Source organism: Myxine glutinosa, chromosome 5, assembly GCF_964187855.1.
Source record: "Myxine glutinosa chromosome 5, kmMyxGlut1.1, whole genome shotgun sequence".
NCBI classification, from domain to species: domain Eukaryota; kingdom Metazoa; phylum Chordata; class Myxini; order Myxiniformes; family Myxinidae; genus Myxine; species Myxine glutinosa.
This window is the reverse complement of record NC_136265.1, coordinates 139,106,876-139,124,922: the sequence shown is the minus strand read 5'-3', so window position 1 is coordinate 139,124,922 and position 18,047 is coordinate 139,106,876. Positions and strand designations below refer to the sequence as shown.

General features: G+C 47.5%; 1 protein-coding gene across 1 annotated transcript in view; it reads left to right on the top strand.

Moving 5' to 3' along the window:
• The first annotated feature begins 15,915 nt into the window (after positions 1-15,915).
• Positions 15,916-18,047, top strand: part of LOC137426986 (uncharacterized) — a 74,475-nt gene continuing 72,343 nt past the window's right edge. The window contains exons 1-2 of the mRNA XM_078777223.1: positions 15,916-16,038; positions 16,213-16,265. The gene's annotated coding sequence lies outside the window, so the exon portion shown is untranslated. The remainder of the gene's footprint in view (positions 16,039-16,212; positions 16,266-18,047) is intronic.

Below are 18,047 nucleotides of genomic sequence, written 5' to 3'. Positions count from 1 at the left end.
TAACATATTGATTTCTGTTTGTTCTCCAGCTAAAAAACGTGCTTTGTAGCTTTCAGTGGAACATCAAGGTCATCGACTTCAGCATGGCCAAACCTTTCATACATGGTAAAAAACTTTTATCCTCACTGGGGCAGGCCTGGCTATATGGCACCAGAGATCACAGAGCATGGCTACGAAGGTCCCCCAGTCGATGTGTGGGCACTTGGCATCCTGTTCACGAAATTATTTGATGGACTTCAATTTGATGGACATAATATTATTGATGTGAGTATTGTTACCTCCACCACCAAAGGTGGATGGAGGTTGTTTTCACCCCTGTCTGTTTGTTTGTTTGTTTGTTTGTTTGTTTGTGAACAAGATATCTCAAAAAGTTGTGGACGGATTCGGACGAACTTTGGCAGAGAGGTAGCGTATGTGACAAGGACGAAATGATTAGATTTTGGTGAAGATCCAGATTCGGATCCAGCAACGAGAATTTTTTAAGTGATTCTTCACCATTGGAAGATCGGGCCAAAAACTATATACAGCAGAATATCTCATAAAGTTGTGGATGGATGATTTTGATTAAATGTTATTCTGTGTTGTGATTTTCTGGTCTACTCTGGGATACAAAACGTAAACTGTTCACCTTGGGGAGGTATGCTCTCTTCAGAGTGCCTTTCTAATTTATGAAGGTGTCATGATTATGAATGTGGTGTGAAATGAGATTTTGATTTTTTTTTTTTTTTTTTTTTTTTTTGGTATACAGAGTCGAGGCTTGTGAAAGAGCTAACATTTATCAAACGAACAAATCAAACAAACAAGCAAAAAAGTATATAAAAAGGGGAGCGGTCGACAAGATGGGGAGAGAACGGGAGGAAGCACACAAACACAACATTTGAGAGCAGGGACATCGGGAGATGTGTGGGAGGGAGAGGGCTTGGGGGGACGCAGGATAGGCATAAAACGCAAGGACACCAAGGACTTCCAGGAAAGAAGTCGGCACCTCAAAAAAGTGTATTTGGGGTGAAATTAGCGGGGGTACAAAAGATCAAGGTTTTGGATTGGGGAAGATAAGAGATGGTGGTGAACAGCCGTTTTAAAGACCTGGAGGGAGGTGTGGGATTGAAGAGAGTGAGGGAGTTTGCTCCAGAGGCGGGAGAAAAGAGGAATGAAGGAGTGAAGGTGAGCAGAGAGTCTTGATTTTGGCAGTTTAACCATAAGAGGGTTGCAGGCAGATCTTGTGCGACCTGTAGGAATATTTGGGGGACAGAGCCCAGAGAGAGCTGGGGGAGAGAGAAGCCAGAGAAGCAAGCCAGAGAGAGAGCAAGGCCGGAGAGGAGTCGTTAGAAGACGGAAAGACCACCAACCTGCCTGCGATGAGTAAGTGAAAGGCCCTCGGAGATAGCGTCATCGCGGGAGATTCCAATGACTCTGAACGCTTTGGTTTTAACAGCGTGAAGACGAGCTCGGTGTGAGGCAGGAGCACCAGCCCAGAGGGGAGAGCAGTACTCCATTGAGCTGCGGATGAAAGCCTTGTATGTGGTGAGGAGCTCAGGTGTGCCAAGGAAGGACTTCGCACGACGGAGGATGCCCAGTCGGCGACTGGCTTTGGAGGCCAGCTTGGAAATGTGGTTTTCCCAGGAAAGATCATGGCAGATAGTGAGACCCAAAAGCTTGAGTGACACAACTTCTTGGAGAGGATTATTCAGAAAGTAGATGGGATTATTCAGAAGACCTCTTCCACTTGTTTGCCCAGTCTGTGATTTTGTCCAGGTCTGCAAAGAGTGAGGAGGCTGCAGACTGCCGATCTGAGGGATGAGGAATGGAGCGGCAGAGAGTGGAGTCATCAGCAAAGAGATAGAGAGGATATTCAACAAGAGAGTCAGAGAGATCATTGATGAAGACCAGAAAAAGCACAGGGCCCAGAACACTGCCTTGGGGAACTCCAGCCTGAACAGGAAGAGGAGATGAGAGAAACCCATTCAGGGCCACACGTTGACTACGACTAGAGAGGAAGTCCGCCAGCCATGCATGGAGAAGTCCATGGATACCAAAGGAGGAGAGTTTGGTGAGCAGAGCGGGGTGCCAGACCGTATCGAAGGCACGTGATATGTCGAGGGAGACAGCTCTAATTTCCTGTTTGGCATTGAGGACCTCCATACATTGTTGAGACAGCAGAAGCAGCATGTCCAGAGTAGAGTGACCTAGTCTGAAACCAAATTGATGATCAGAGATCAAGCCATTGGAGAAGAGGAAAGATTTCATATCCGAAGCAATGATAGATTCCATAACTTTGCTGATAATTGGGAGAAGGCTGATTGGTCTGTAGTTGCTAGGATCTGTTTTTTGCACCTTTTTTGTGTAAAGCGGTGATGTTGGCTGATTTCCAAGCAGATGGCAGTTGACCTTGAGCAAAAGAGAGGGTGAAGAGAACATAGAGAGGGAGTGAAAGAGCGGAAGAACAGGATTTTAGGACCCGTGGGCTGATGCCGTCAGGTCCAGTTGCAGAATCGGTCGAGGGTTGAAAGAAACTTTTCCACCTTGTCAGGAGCAAAGGACACGGAGTCCAGGAGCAGCTGGTACGACTGGGTACGGTGGGTACAGAGAGGGATGGGTTTGGGACACAAGATTTAGAGGCAAACACAGAGTTGAGGCATTCAGCTTTTTCACGTGCGGAGTCAGCTGTGTATCCGTTTGAGATAAGGGAGGGGATGGAGGGGGAACAAACACCAGAAACAGATTTGACGAGACGCCACCAGGATTTGGAAGAGGGAGACAGATAAGAGTTCGGTCTTGAGAACAGAGAGATATTGTTTCCTGGCTCTCCTGAGGGTGGACACACACTTGTTTCGGGCTTTGTGAAAGGAAATGAGATTTCCTTCCATTGGATTTGCTTTCCAGGAGACGAAGGCAAGTTGTTTCTGGGCAACAGCCTCACCACAAGATTCTGTGTACCATGGAAGGGAGGAAGGGGATGACAACTGAAGACAAGATGGGATAAATCTGTGCATGAGAGAGAGCAATTTACTTTGGAAGAATTCCCAGGATGAGTTTATGTCAGAGGTGGTAGAGATGGGAGACCAGTCCAGATGATTGATGGCTGCATGAAGACCGTGCCAGTTGGCCTGAGTGAAATGCCAGACTCGTCGACGCTGAGCAGGCTCCCTGAGAATGGTCAGAGAGATGTCCACTTTAACAAGCACATGATCAGATGAGCCGATTGGAGCAGAAGAAGAGCAGCAGACATTTTCAGGGAAGTTAGTCATAACCAAGTCCAGAAAAGAAGATGCTCCGTTGACTGAGATCCGGGTCGGGAAATTGACAGATTGTGTCAGTCCCAGTGAGTCGCAGAAGTCCTTTGCTGAGGAGCCATGGCTGGTGAGAGAGGTGCCCACACCCAGCCAACTGGCATGGTGACAATTGAAATCACCACATATGAGGAAGAGAGAGTTGGGATGAGTCGATAGAAGTTGGTCCATATTATCAGACAGCGAGATGTAGATGGAGTCATCACTGTTTGGTGGACGGTACAACACACATATGAACAAGAGGTGGGAGAGAAGGGGAAGCCGTAGCCAGAGGTATTCCTGGGGGTGAGGTGGAGAGAGTGCAGTGCAGGGCGAGTGAGGAAGAGAGTTTTTGATAAAGATAGCAACCCCACCTCCAGGACGAGGCTCAGGTCTATCATACCGGAGGAGGGAGTAACCCAGGAGAGATACTAAGGAATCAGAGACATCATGAAGGAGGAAAGTTTCTGTTAAGCAGATCACGTCTGGTTTGTCAGAAGCAACCTGTATGGAGAGATCAGTTAAGTTTGAACGAAGGCCCCGGATGTTTGAGGTCCATACCGTTAATGAAGAGGAAGGGGGAGCATCGGATACAGAACAGGGGGGAGGAGGGGTAGGGTAAGATGTGGAAGAGGTGGAAGAGGTAGGGAGAGCTGTTGAAGGTGTGTCAGAGATTTCAGAATAGCACGGAGAAAGGGAAGGATGGGGCGGACAAAAGGTTTGATGGTGATTGGGTGAGGCACAATGAGGTGTTATTTGAGGAGCGGGAAGAGCGAGGCGGAAGGTTGGGGTAGATGGAGGTGAGAGTTGGAATGGGGAAGAAGCGGGGAGGACGCTTTGAGGAGGAGGAGGGGTGAGAGGGGGGAAATTGAGAAGAAATGAGGGTGGGGAGATTTAAAGGGGAGGGGCGAAGGGGGAGTTGGGGAGGGATTTGAAAGGGATGGGATATGGGGGAGATTTGGAGATGAGGGGTGAGCGGGAGTCTAGGAGGGAAGGGGTGAGGGGGGGAGTCTAGGAGGGGAGGGGCGAGTGGGAGTCTTGGAGGGGAGGGTTGTGGGGGCAGTTTCGGAGGGAAGGGGCAAGGGGGGAGATTTGAAAGGGATGGGTGATGGGGAGGATTTGGAGGGGAGGGGCAAGGGGGAAGATTTGAAAGGGATGGGTGATGGGGAAGATTTGGAGGGGAGAGGTGATGGGGAAGGTTTGGAGGGGAGGGGTTATGGGGAAGATTTGGAGGGGAGGGCTGAGATTGGATTTTAGAAAGTGTACGATTAATGGGAAACAAACATTTATTGCAAAATGAGTTTCTTGTGACCTTCGAGTCAAAAATACGTTTAAGGACGCTGGAGGGAGGATGGGGTGCAGGAGAGTTTAGGGAATGTAGAAAAGCGGCACTGCAAGAGATGGAATTTTTTGGGGGGATGAATAGATTTGGTGAGCAAGTCGAAAGCAACCTTTTAAAGAAGAAGAAGAAAAAGGTGTTATAATATACGACAGAATACAGAACTTGAGGGGAAAGTTTAAGCATTTTAAAGTTTAACAGTGAAAACTATCTGGGGATAGGGGGGAGAAACACGTGGTCGAAGAACGAACGAATGAGAACAACGAATAAGAACAGAGAAGGAAATGTTTTTTTTGTTTGTTTGTTTTTTTTGAGTTGAGATTTTAAAAAGGAAGTAGGCTATGGGGTGAAAAGACTGGGAAAAACAGAGAACGAAAGTTATTGGAGCACAAACGACGGACCGCTGAGAGAAAAACAAAGCCTCAAGGTTGGACACTGTACAAGGCCTCAAAAGACACGACACAAATTAACACGATTTTTTATACAGGTATGAAAGATTTACACCGAGAATCTTCCTCGGGACACACTATACGTACACACACCATAAAATAAATACAGTTATAACGAAAATACAAATGGGAACTGTAATGAAAGAGAGTTCCAAAACTTTGACCTGATGGTACGTCTTTGAACGACCAAGCCCATTTATCTAGGCCCCGGCCGTGGGACCTAAGGCTTAGCGTGACGGCCCTCCATATAATCCCATTGAAGCGTTCGACCTGCCCATTCGCCTGTGGTCTATACGGGGTGGTATAGCTAGAAGCGACATTATGCTGAAGTAAGAAGCTCCTCACTTCCTGGGACAGGAACACCGCTCCTCGATCGGTATGCATCTAGGCCGGATTCCCAAACATCTATCTATAATTCCAGCAATCTCTGTGTGTGTGTGTGTGTGTGTCTGTGTGTGTGTTTGTTTGTCTGTGACCGCTGTTTCTCGACAACCACGGGTCCGATATACTTTAAACTTGCCAGGTATATTGCTGGGGACCCGAGGATGTGCCTTTTCAAGGTTTCATATTAATCGGAGAAGTAATTACCGAGCTATGTCCAAAAAACGATTCAACCAATCAGAGAGCAGCGAGCTATCACGTGTGCCGAACGTGGCGAACAGACTCTGCCTCGGACGGCACATTTGAGAGCGTATTCATTTATTTCCCGTCGGCAAACTATGTTGGCGCTATGTTGGCGTTAAACTATGTTTTAAAACTAATTAAAACTAATTTGCGATTCTTTCGCTTTGCGATGCGATTTGCGATTGCGTTAAACTCGCTCGGGCGTTAAACTATGTTTTAAAACTAATTAAAACTAATTTGCGATTCATTCGCTTTCCTGCGCGTTTGTGCACGCGATGGCGATTTCTTTACCAAACTCCAAGTTAGCTTTGGACCAAACCATTTCATGTAAATAGAGGGGGGGGGATTGTCACCATACTCGCAAGCCGTTCGCTTTGGACCAAACCATTTCATGTAAATAGAGGGGGGGGGGGGGGATTGTCACCGTACTCGCAAGCCGTTCGCTTTGGACCAAACCATTTCATGTAAATAGAGGGGGGGGGATTGTCACCGTACTCGCAAGCCGTTCGCTTTGGACCAAACCATTGCATGTAAATAGAGGGGGGGGTATTTACTTTTAGATATATATATAGTACGGGCATGCCCTAGTAGAAAACAAGTTCTGCAGACACCGTATAACCGTGGCGGCCGTCATATCTGTGCACGTGAAAGCGAAAGGGAATCGCGAGTACTCATCAACGATAGTGAGCAGATAACGAGAGTTACTCAATGCCGGCAGCGGCCCTTTGAAGTCCATCGCCAATCTCTCCCACGGCCTAGTAGCTCTGACCAGCGTCGCCATAGGAGGGGTGTAAAAACGTGGTTTGAGTTCAGCACATACAGTGCAGTCGTGACAGACCTGGCGAATGTCCTCAACTGAGTATGGCAGATTACGACAACGCACAAAATGAGCGAAACGCGTCACCCCAGGATGACAGAGTGTCGTGCAAAGCACGCAGACCCTCCAAAGATATGAGGCCCGCACATGTTGCCGGCCGCGATAAGGCGTCGGCAACCAGGTTATCCCTCCCTGGGCGATATTTGATGGTGTAGCAGAAATCGGCGAGTTCGATGCGCCAGCGAGTGATTTTCTCATTCTTAATGTGTTGAGCATGCAGGGTGTCGTACATAAACACAACGCTCTGTTGGTCCGTGATAATTTGGAAGCATCGTCCGAGCAAATAGGGACGCCAACGCCGAATCGACTCGACCATCGCGTACGCTTCCTTTTCGACAGACGAATGTCTCCGCTCAGCGGAGATGAGAGTTCGCGAAAAGAAAGTCACAGAGCGCCCTCCCTGGGAGAGAGTCGCTGCCATCGCATGATCCGAGGCATCACTTTCCAAAACGAAAGATTTGTTATCGGCAATCGTCGCCACAGCGGCCCCAGCGATGTCGGACTTAAGGCCATGAAACGCAGCCTTGGCATCAAGGCTCATGGGGAACGCTTCGCAGTCCACAAGTGGGCGGAGTTTCACGGTTAAATTTTGCACCCACTTAGAATAATGGGCGAACAGCCCGAGAGCACGCTTCAGCGAAGCACGATCGCAGGGCGGGGCCATGTCGAGCAAGGGTCGCAGACGCTCCTTATCCGGAGCAACAGAGCCGTGGGTCACAGTGTACCCCAGGAGATCTATCGTGCGCGTGGAGTAACGACATTTAGCCACATTCATAGTTAAGGGATACCTCTGCGCGACCTCGAGGAAGCACTTCAGATTTGCATCATGATGTTCCTGGTCATGCCCGCAAACCGTGAGATTGTCCAGATATACAAAGATGTCGGTCAAGTTCTCCTTAGCGATGAGGTCGTCCATAGCCCTCTGAAAACACGCGACCCCGTTCGTGACCCCAAAAGGTAGCCGGGTGAACTGGTATAACCTTTGACCCGATTCAAACGCGGTATAGATACGGTCGGCCTCGGAGATGGGGATTTGATGATACGCACTACGCAGATCGAGAGTGCTTTCGACCGAGTCCTGGGCCACCTGTCGAACCAGGGAGTCCATCCCTGGTAGGGGGTAGGTGTCCAGCTGTGTAAATCGATTAATCGTCAGCGAATAGTCGATTACCATCCGTTTGCGATGCGCTTCACTTCGTACCACTATAACTTGGGCCCGCCATGGCGACCAACTAGGTTCTATGATACCTTCCTTTAATAGCTGGGCCGTTTCTTCCGCAATGATTTGCGCGTCAGCTCGTGAGTAGTGTCGCAATTTAACCGCTACAGGCGTACAGTCCATGGTCATATTGGGGAACAGCGACAGCGGCTCAATTTCGATCCCTGCAAGAGCGCACACAGCAAGTGTATCAGTGCCACCAAATTCCATTTCCAACCGTCCATGTCGCTTGAGAAAATCATGTCCTCGCAAAACATCTGCACATAATGCTGGTAAGACCATGAGATGCACGTCCGGAAACATTCGTCCCTTCATCACAAGCTTCAATCGACATTCCCCTTTTGTGCTGAGCCTAAGCCCCTGAGAGGCCATAAAGATCCGACGTCTTGTCCCAAGAATCGGCCATCCATGTTTTTGCACCAGTCGTTAATCAACATAACTATCTGTGGAACCTGTATCGATCAACGCACTCGCAAAAATTCCCTCGATCATGAGTGGAATTATAGCTCGAGCCAGGCCAGGTGGACCTGCAGTTATCACGTCGTCTAGGCACGGTGCTCACGCCTCGCGAGTGGATCCAATGCCAGCTAGAGTTTTCCTGGCCGTAGCAGTAGCTTGTCGTTCGTATGAGCAGCCTCCGGATGGCGATCGTGTCACGCGCGGAGTTTCAAAGCCAGCTAAAGCTTTCCGTGCTGTAGCAGGAGCTTGTAGTTCGTACGAGCAGCCTTCGGATGGCGCTCATATCACGCGCAGAGTTTCAAAGCCAACATTAGCCGTTCGGGTGGCCGAATCGGACAGTTGGCAGGGGCGCGGAAGAATGCCGGCCAAGGTCGGTCGCACCGCGTTCTGTCGTGTCTGAGCCACTTCTTTAGTCGGCGCGTTGAACCTCACCAAGGTCGAGCGCTCAGCCAGGGGCCCATGGGAAGGTGCGATCCTCATCAAAGTCGGGCGAGGCGCCCCGCACTTCGTTCGGCCCGCTGGCTCAGCGATAAGCACATTCATTGTCGAGCGGGTTCATTTGCCCCGCGTCGCCGTTCGGCAAACCTTTGCAAAATGCCCTATCTTTGTGCACAAATGACATGTCGCATCTCGAGCCGGACAAATAGACCTGAGATGTTTTCGGTTACTGCAGAAATAGCACGTAGCGTTACGTCCGGGCTTTGGTCCGGCAGCTGCTGCGGCCGTCAAGCCTGGGTCAGGGTCTTCCTCGGGAGCGGCCGGGGTCTCCGATTCCGGCAGGGATGTCGTGGCTGCATCCGCGTCCTCGGTGGTCGCTCTCTCTGGTCGAGCTTGTCGAGATGTCCCCGCAGTGACGTATGGGTGTTCATACGCATCGGATTGTTCCCGTGCTTGGGTATAGACGTGAGCCAGCCGCAGGGCTTCAGCGAGCGTCAAGTCGGCTTCTTCAAGAAGTCTTTGTCTCACTACTGGGGATCTGAGTCCTGAGACGAAAGAATTGCGTACAAGATCATCACAAACTTGTTCATGTGTACGTACCTCCGGTGCACTGTCAGTCAGCAGACGCCAGAGCTCTTGCTCGAAATGATCTAAAGTCTCCGTGGGTTGTTGTTTCCGTATTGCGAGCAGGTGCCGGGAATAAACCGTGCTTCCTTTCTTGATGTAAATACGCTTCAGCTCTGCTACTGCCGCATCGAATGTCACGCATTGTTCGATCGCGCGGTACACGCTGTGATGCACTTTTGTTTGTAGCACCTCCAATTTCGTTTCATTCGTGACTGCGGCTTCCTGGGCTTTGAATTGATTATCCAAGGTTTTCAGCCAATGTGTCAGTTCCGTGCCCGCGTCCGCTGCTTGCGGGTCGGCTGCGGATTGTGGCACCTGGATCATTCTGTGTCCTGCCATGTCGCTCCCGTTCGCCTCTCGTTCTCGATCAGACGGTGAGACAAAATTGTCATTAATTGTAATGAAAGAGAGTTCCACAACTTTGACCTGATGGTAGGTTTAATGACAATTTGATCTCTGGCACATCCTGTAAAAGTACAATCTTGCAATATATCAGAATCATGGAATCATGGAGATAGTTCAGTAATTATCAATCAATGCAAGCAAGCCTAGATTATCTAAGTATACGCACCATTCGAGTTTGACATGTCATAGAATAAATGTCGCAGGAGTGTCTCGGAGCGATGGCCGTCCGAGTTCTTAGAAACGCCTCTCAGCGGATGGAGAGAGCATCACACCTGGGTTCAACTGAGATACATTTTCATTACAGGAACAATTACTTAACTTCGATTTCGATGGAGACCGTGGACAGCTGCGAATCACCGAAACCTCGCCGGCAAGACCGGAAGCGGAAGTCCAAGGGTGTGTTGTCCAAGGGTGATTTTCAGGGTGTGGTGCACGAAATGAGTCTTGAGTGTTTCACACAGTCTTGAGAAGTTATTCATACCACTTGGCTTTTTTCATATTTTGTTGTGCTTCAGCCTGAATTTAAAATGGATTAAATTCACTTTTTTTTTTGTTATTGATCCACACACAATGTCACATAATGTCATTGGATTAAAAAAAAAAGTTTTTTAACAAATTGAGCTCGTGTACATCCAATTTCCTTTGATCGTCCTTGAGTTGTCTCCACAACTTTATTGGGGTACACCTGTGCGCAATTCAATTGATTGGGCATGATTTAAAAAGAAGAGACCCACCTTTCTATGAGGTTCCACAGTTGACAGTGCATGTCATAGCAGAAATGCGACCATAAAGTCCAAGGAACTGTCTGTAGATCTCCGAGATAAAATTGTGAGGAGGCATAGATCTGGAGAAGGGTATAAAACAATTTCTGGAGTGTTGAAAGTTCCCAGGTGCACAGTGAGCTCCATCATGAGGAAATAGAAAGAATATGGAACTACCCAGACTCTTCCAGGGTGGTCCGATGTTGTCCGACTAAACTGAGCAACCCGGCAAGAAGGACCTTTGTCAGAGAGGTGACCAAGAACCCAATGACCTCTCTGACATAACTACAGAGTTCCTTGCTTGAGAAGGGAGAACCTGTCAGGTGGACAACAGTCCCTGCAGCACTGCACAAATCTAGACTTTATGGGAGAGTGGCCAGACGGAAGCCATTCCTGAGAAATAGGCACGACAGTATGCCTGGAGTTTGCAAAAAGGCACATTAAAGGATCTGAGAACATTAGGCAAATTGTTCTGTGGTCTGATGAGACAAAACTTGGCTCTTTGGCCTGAATGCAAAGCGCTACATCTGGTAGAAAACCAAGCACAGCACATCACCCATCTAACACCATCACTGCTTTGAAGCATGGTGGTGGCAGCATCATGCGATGGGCTTGCCTTTTAGTGGCAGGGACTGGGAGACTTGCCAGGATCGAGGGAAGAATAATTGGAGCCAAATACAGGCAAATCCTTGAGGAGACCCTGCTTCAGAGTGCACAAGACTTTTGCCTGTGGCAAAGTCAATGACCCCAAGCACACAGCCAAAGCAACACTGGAATGGCTTGAGAACAAGAACGTGAAAGTCCTTCAGTGGCCCAGCCAAAGCCCAGACTTTAATCGCATTGAGAATCTGTTGGAAGACTTGAAGAATGCTGTTCACCGTCCAACTTGACGGAGCTTGAGCAAATCTGCAAGGAAGAATGGGAGAAAGTCTCACATCCAGATGTGCAAAGCCGATACATACCAAAGAAGACTCAAAGCTTTAATCACTGCCAAAGGTGCTTCTTCAAAGTATGGACTCAGGGGGTTGAATTCTTATGTATATGAGATAGTTCTGTATTTCACTTTAAATTATTTTGTAAAAAGTTGTTTATTTTTATAAAATCCACTTTTGTGTTATGGGGGTACCGTATTTTCTGGTGTATTAACCCTGACATTGTATTAACCGCACCCCTGTTTTTCACCCTCCAAAAAAAATGTAATACTCCCGGTGAAGCTTGATGATGTAGGCCTGGAAGTGCGTCGTATTATCAGCTGTGTCATCGGGTACATGTTGGGAGATGTTTGTCCGGCTCCAAACCGACAGATCATGGCCTGCCATTGACATGTACGCCAACGACGGGCTGGTCAATAAGTCTCCAATATCATCCTCCTTGGCAAAACTCCTCAGGTGTATTTAAACTTTCCCCTTCAGTGTTTTATTCAGTGGTATATTACAACACGCTGTTTTTCTTCAAATTTAAAAGGCTTCTTTCAATTTCCTCTCCAACTCATTCCACTTCAAAAAAATAAATTCAATCCCTTATAACTCTAAATCACTGCATGCTCTAAATTCACATTCTTTCCATCCTTCCTCCATCGTTCTTAATCGGATTGCTAACTTGAAAATCACAATAAACCCAATTTGTTATCTATGTTCGTCTTTCATTAAACATCGACTTTCTAAACTCCCCCTCTTTCCCCTCCCCTCCAAATCCCCCCCCCCCCTGCCCCTACACTCCTAAACTCGCCCCTTGCCCCTCCACTTCTGAACACCCCCCTTTCCCCTCCCCTCCTAAACTCCCCCCTTGCCCCTCCCTCCTAAACTCCCCCCTCACTCCTCCCCTTCAAAACTCCACCCCAACCCCTCCCATTCAAATATCCTCCCATATCATTCCTCTCCAATTCTCCCTCCCCCCTCCTCCTCCTCAAAGCTGCCTCCTCCCCACTTCGTCTCCCTTCTATCTCATACCTCCACCTCCCCCAACCTTCTACTTTCCTCTTCCCCCCCCCCCCCCTCAAACAACCCCTCACTGTGCCTCCTCCCTTCACCATCAAACCTTTCGTTCCCCTCATCCTTCCTTTTCTTGTAACTCTTCTGTTATCTCTGACACACTATCAACTGCTCTCCCTACCTCCCCCTCCCATCCTTCATCTTACCCGACATCTCCCCTCCCCTGTCCTGTACCTGATGCTCCCCCTCTCTCTTCATTAACGGTATGGACCTCAAACATCCGGGGCCTTCGCTCAAACCTGACTGATCTCTCCATACAGGTTGCTTCTGACAATCGAGACTTGATCTGCTTCACAGAAACTTTCCTCCTTCAAGATGTCTCTGATTCCTTAATATCTTTTCCTGGTTACTCCCTCCTCTGGTATGTTAGACCTGAGCCTCGTCCTGGTGGTGGGGTGGCTATCTTTATCAAAAACTCTCTTCCTCACTCTCCTTGCACGGCCCTCTCTCCACCTCACCCCCAGGAGTACCTCTGGCTTCGGCTTCCTCTCCGCTCCCACCTTTTATTCATATGTGTTCTGTACTGTCCTCCAAACAGTGATGACTCAATTTACATTTCACTGTCTGACAACATGGACCAACTTCTATCCACTCATCCCAACTCTCTCTTCCTCATATGTGGCGACTTCAACTGTCATCGTGCCAGCTGGCTGGGTGTGGGTTCATCTCTCACCAGCCATGGCACCTCAGCAAAGCACTTCTGCGACTCACTGGGATTGACACAATCTGTCAATTTCCCGACCCGGATCTCAGCCAATGGTGTATCTTCTCTTCTAACTTGGTTATGACAAACTTCCCTGCTAATGTCTGCTGCTCTTCTTCTGCCCCAATCGGTTCTTCTGATCATGTGCTTGTTAAAATGGACATCTCTCTGGCCATTCTCAGAGAGCCCCCTCAGCGTCGCTGAGTCTGGAATTTCACTCAGGCCGACTGGCACGGTCTTCAAGCAGCCATCAATCATCTGGACTGGTCTCCCATCTCCACTGCCTCTGACATCAATTCTTCCTGGGAATTCTTCCAAAGCAAACTGCTCTCTCTCTCCTGCACAGATTTATCCCATCTCATCTTCAGTTGTCTTACCCTTCCTCCCATCCATGGTACACTGAATCTTGTGGTGAGGCAGTTGCCCTGAAACAACTTGACTTTGCCTCTTGGAAGGCTAATCCAACTGAAGGCAATCTCGGTTCCTTCCACCAAGCTCGGAAGAAGTGTGTGTCTACCCTCAGGAGTGCCAGGAAGCACTATCTCTCCACACACAAGAATGAACTCTCAAACCTGTCTCCTTCCTCCAAATCCTGGTGGCGTCTGGTCAAATCCGTTTCTGGTGTTTGTTCCCCCTCCATCCCCTCCCTTACCTCAAATGGCTACACAGTCGACACCGCACGTGACAAAGCCGAATGCCTCTTCTCTGTGTTTGCCTCAAAATCTTGTGTCCCAACCCCATCTCTCTCTGTTCCCACCTTACCCAGTCGAACCCAACTGCTCCAGGACTCTGTGTCCTTCTCTCCTGACAAGGTGGAGAAGTTTTTGTCAAACCTCGACTCTGATTCTGCAACTGGACCAGACGGCATCAGCCCACGGGTCCTAAAATCCTGCTCTGCCCCTCGATCTCACCCTCTCTCTGTTCTTTTCACCCTCTCTTTTGCTCAAGGTCATCTGCCAGCATCCTGGAAATCAGCAAACATTACCGCTTTACACAAAAAAGGTGCAAAAACAGATCCTTGCAACTACAGACCAATCAGCCTGCTCCCAATTATCAGCAAAGTCATGGAATCCATCATTGCTTCGCATATCAAATCCTTCCTCCTTCTCCAATGGCTTGATCTCCGATCATCAATTTGGATTCAGACCAGGTCATTTTACTCTGGACATGCTGCTTCTGCTGTCTCAACAATGGATGGAGGTCCTCAATGCCAAACAGGAAATCAGAGCTGTCTCCCTTGACATATCACGTGCCTTCGATACGGTCTGGCACCCCGCTCTGCTCACCAAACTCTCCTCCTATGGTATCCATGGAAATGTCCATGCATGGCTTGCGGACTTCCTCTCTGGTCGTAGACAATGTGTGGCCCTGAATGGATTTCTCTCATCTCCCCTTCCTGTTCAGGCTGGAGTTCCCCAAGGCAGTGTTCTGGGCCCTGTGCTTTTTCTGGTCTTTATCAATGATCTCTCCGACTCTCTGGAAAATCCTCTCTATCTCTTTGCTGATGACTCCACTCTCTGCCGCTCCATTCCTCTTCCCTCAGATCGGCAGTCTGCAGCCTCCTCACTCTCTGAAGACCTGGACAAAATCACAGACTGGTCAAAGAAGTGGAACATGTCTTTCAATCCTGACAAATCTCACACTCTTACTATGTCTCTCCGAAAAGATCGACTGGACAACCCTCCCATCTACTTTCTCAACGATCCTCTCCAAGAAGTTCTGCCGCTCAAGTTTTTGGGTCTCACTATCTGCCATGATCTTTCTTGGGAAAACCACATTTCCAAGCTGGCCTCCAAAGCCAGTCGCCGACTGGGCATCCTCCGTCGTGCGAAGTCCTTCCTCGGCACACCTGAGCTCCTCACCACATACAAGGCTTTCATCCGCAGCTCAATGGAATACTGTTCTCCCCTATGGGCCGGTGCTCTTGCCTCACACCTAGTTCGGCTTCACCTTGTTGAAACCAAAGCTTTCAGAATCATTGGAATCTCCCGTGATGAAGCTATCTCCGAGGGCCTTTCACTCACTCACCGCAGACAGGTAGGTGGTCTTTCTGTCTTCTGCCGACTCCTCTCCGGCCTTGCTCCCCCAGCTCTCTGTGCTTTGTCCCCCAAATATTCCTGCACGTCGCACAAGATCTGCCAGCTCTGATGATGGTGGATGATGCTCTGATGGTTAAACTGCCGAAATCTTGGCTCTCTGCTCACCTTCACTCTTTCATTCCTCTTTTCTCCCGCCTCTGGAACAAACTCCCACACTCCCTTCAATCCCACTCCTCCCTCCAGGTCTTTAAAACAGCTGTTCACCACCATCTCTTATCTTTCCCCATCCAAAACCTTGAACTTTTCTACCCCTGCTAATTCACCTCAGATACTTTTTTTTTTGGAAATTACAACTTCTTTCCTGGAAGTCCTTGCAGTGTTCATATGTCTTATACCTCTCCCACCTCCCCCTCCCACATTCTCCCGATGTCCCTGCTCTCAAATGTTGTGTTTGTGTCCTTCCCCCTCTCTCCCCATCTTGTCTACCGCTCCCCTTATTTTTTGTGTTTTATGTGTCGGTTTGACTTTTTGTGTGATTATGTCAGCTCTTTCACGAGCCTCGATCTTATATACAAAAAAAACAAAAAAAAAACCTTGGTTGTTGCACCAGTCGTGAGTACTTGTTTGGAATGTGCTTATTATGCAAATGTAAGTATTCGATTTTGACGATTGCTTTGGATTCGGTCACAAATACACTTGTTTTGCTTCTTTGCAGATGTCACATGACAAGACTGACTTCAATGTGGGAAACAGTCCACCAACCTTTGGAAGGGAAACATTGGTTTCCGTTCTGGCTGCGATGCTTCGGAAAGATCCAATGGAGAGGCTCACTATGACGGTGAGGGATTGATGCAGTTTTCATCTGCAGTGTTTTATTTGCATGAACAAGAATGTTCACACATGCTGGTGCAACTGACCTCCTGTTATTGTGGATCAAAATGCAATTGCTCACCGGTGGAGGTTTTTCCTGATCGTGTTCATATTTGATTCCAACACATCCATTGTTTTGCAGGAGATGGTGAACCACATGTGGTTCAAGGAAAATGACCCGATTAATTATATCAGGTAACCGGCACTCCTTTTGTTCTGTTTTTACATCTTCCATTGTCATTGTTTCTCTGCAACATGGAGTCTCATGGAAGAGCATGGCGAGAGAGACTGTAAACTCATAATAGGGCAGCAGGTCAAGTCTTGAACAAAATAAACATGAACTTCCGTCCAGGTCACGCATCACCACACTCTTAATTGCTTGAATCGTGCCATGTCTTTCCAGTTTATCAAAACTAAATGTTCGGATTGTCTCTATGTTTTCAGCTCTTCCACCATTGGTGGGCACAGGTTATGTTGTTTCACTCCTGTCTGTCTATTGGTTTGTTTGTGTGCCGGATATCTCAAAGAGTTGTTGAGGGATTCAACGAAATTTGGTGGAGAGGTGTTGAGTGTGTGACAAGGATGAAATGATGATATTTTGGTGAAGATTTGGATCTGAGATTTAAAAAAGTGATTCCTCACCATTGAGTAATAAGCTCAGGCTAAAACCAATATGTGGCAGAATTGATTCAAATTTGTTGAATATCCGAATCCCAATACAATTTTTTTTTTTTTAAGTTTCAGTGATTTTTTTTTCCAATGAGTGATAAGGCCAAAAACGATACATCTCATGATATTCCAGACGAGTTGTCACAAAACTAGGTGCATGATTTGCACAGGTGACAAAAACAAGACAATTCGGTTTTGGTTCACGTCCGGAATCGGATCCGGCCTCTTGGTGGGATACAAAATGTAAACTGCTGAATCTTGCAGAGGTATTGGCTCTTCCGAATGCCCTTTCTTGTCTATTTATCTATTCTTCACCAGTCTGTTTGTCTGTCCGTTCAGGAAGGGGCTTCAAATCAACTCACCACCGTTTTTAAGTGGTGAAGCCGCTTCAATATATATGGCTATGTTCATCTGTCAAAAATGAATAAGAAGAACCTCTAACCCACCCTTTTAAATTCTAAAGGTTCAAAAGGGTAATTTTAATTGGTTCTAAGGTGCAATTGTAAAGGTATCCAAAGGATAATTCCGATAGGTTCGAAAGGGTAATTCTAATAGGTTCTAAAGGCTTGTTCTACCAGGTTATTAAGGGTAATTTTTACGGATTTTGTGCATTTCTCGGCTTTGCCAAAGTCATATTTAAAATGGCAAACTCAACCGCTTCCTTTGGACTGGTGCGATTTATTTTTTTTTATTTTTTTATTTTTTTATTTTTTTTTAAGTCAAACGTTTTCCGATTTTCTCGGGATTTGTTGTCGGCGAGTCTTAAACTTTGTCAGTGGCAGTCAAAAATTATATCACAAAACAATCACATCATAAGAATATATCGTGGAACACCCCAAAATGCTTTAGCTTTGTGAGGCCACAAAGCAAAGAACTTTGACATATTAATACAATCAACACCCGAGTCCCCACAAACACACCACTTTTACGGCGTATCCTGTAGGGCAAAGCCGTCTGGAACAGTGTTTGTCTGTCAGTATGTATGTATGTCCTTCACAAAAGTACACCAATCAGAGCTGAGGATCTGGTCACATGACAGGGATGATGTGATGTGATTATGTCTGTGATGTGATTGTCTGTGAGCTGATTATGTCTGTGATGTCATTGCAGTGTATGACGGCTGACTCCACACAACGCCATTTTGATTTAAATGCCATTCAAGACGAACATATTTTTGAACCTGTCATATATCACAATCGCTATGCTCTCTCTACCTTTACATTTTTCTTTCTGTGTGAAACACAAACAAACCGATTGTTTAAACGACCATCAAATATCGAATGCATAGGCTTTGCAGGTCTTCCAACG